The sequence below is a fragment of the Octodon degus genome, unplaced genomic scaffold (genome assembly GCF_000260255.1).
Source record: "Octodon degus isolate 3935 unplaced genomic scaffold, OctDeg1.0 scaffold00151, whole genome shotgun sequence".
NCBI lineage: Eukaryota > Metazoa > Chordata > Mammalia > Rodentia > Octodontidae > Octodon > Octodon degus.
The window spans coordinates 1,872,560-1,873,829 of NW_004524727.1; the positions used below are offsets into that span (position 1 = coordinate 1,872,560).

At 52.4% G+C, this 1,270-nt stretch overlaps 1 protein-coding gene across 1 annotated transcript in view; it reads left to right on the top strand.

Annotated features, from left to right (window-relative positions):
• The window catches only part of Greb1 (growth regulation by estrogen in breast cancer 1), a 62,036-nt gene that overhangs the window by 22,679 nt on the left and 38,087 nt on the right, over positions 1-1,270 (top strand). The gene's annotated exons all lie outside the window — the stretch shown is intronic.

Genomic DNA, 1,270 nt, shown 5'->3' on the forward strand with positions numbered 1-1,270 from the left:
CAAACTCAGGAGTTTGCACTTGCTAGGCAAGCACTGTACCGCTGAGCTATATCCCCAGCTAAGCCTGCATTCATGGACTGTCTAGCTCAAAGGCTAGTTGTTCAGTTCTGTCCCAGCTCTACCTTGGGGTTACCTAAGTGGTGGGAGATACAGCCAAATACAATCTGCAAAAGTCCCTGTCAATAAATCTTCCAGGGGCCGGGGAGATGGCTCAGTGGAATAAGCGCTTCCCTGGCAAGCACAAGGACCTGAGTTCAATCCCCGGTTCTGAAAAAAAAAAAAAAAATCTTCCAACATATGCTCGTTCCCACCCAGGCCTGCCTGAGATCCCGGCATTCAGAAAGGCTGAGGCAGGAAGGTTATGAGTGGGAGGTACCTAGGCAACTTAGTGAGACCCTGTCTCAAAATAAATGCTAGGAAGGGGCTGGTGGAGTTCACTTGGCTCACCTGGGAGGCACCCCTTAAAGAGCAGAGGGATCAGAGGCCACCCTGGGAAGGAGGAGGAAGCACTAAATTAAAGCAGCAGGGAGGTGCGGACATTTCAGTCTAGGACGTGGGGAAGGCAGGCGCAGAGAGGGGACCTGATCTCTGAGGTCACCTGGGAGGCAGCTGTGGGGCTGAGCTGGAACCGACAGTCGGGTGCTGGTGCTCACATTCCAGGGGGTACAGGGCATCGCCGGCTATGGGGACCGGGGACAGAAACGCTGGGGAGATGCTGGGGCTCATCATGGCCAGAACTCTGCTGGAGGTGGCAGCCTGAAACCAAGTCGGGCTGCGGGTGTGTCCCCGCCCAGCAGCCAGCAGCTGCATTCCAACTGCCGCAGGGGAGCGGGGAACAGCAGACTGGACTCTTGTTCCTGGGCTGTCCCAGCAGAGCCCCAGCCTGTCTGATTCGCCACTTCCTCTTCTCCCCCTTGAGGGTTTTTAAAAGCAAATTCCAGACATTGTGTCATCTCATGTGTAAATATCCAGTGTGCGTCTTTCTGTAAAAGACAAGGGCTCTTTGTTGGCAGTCTCCTGCCCTTCCACAGCGTTCTTAACGTGCTCAAAGACCTGGTGTTCAAATTCTTTTTCTTCTCTTTCTTTCAACAGCTGATTTATTGAAATCCAGACCCAGTTAAGTTTCTCTTAAACCAATTGCTTGGTTCATCTTGAGTCAGTCTTTCTTTCTTTTTTTGGTGGAACAGGGGCTAGAACTCAGGTCCTTGTGCTTGCCAGGGAAGCATTTATTCTACTGAGCTATCTCCCTGGCCCCAGTCTTAGGTTTTTC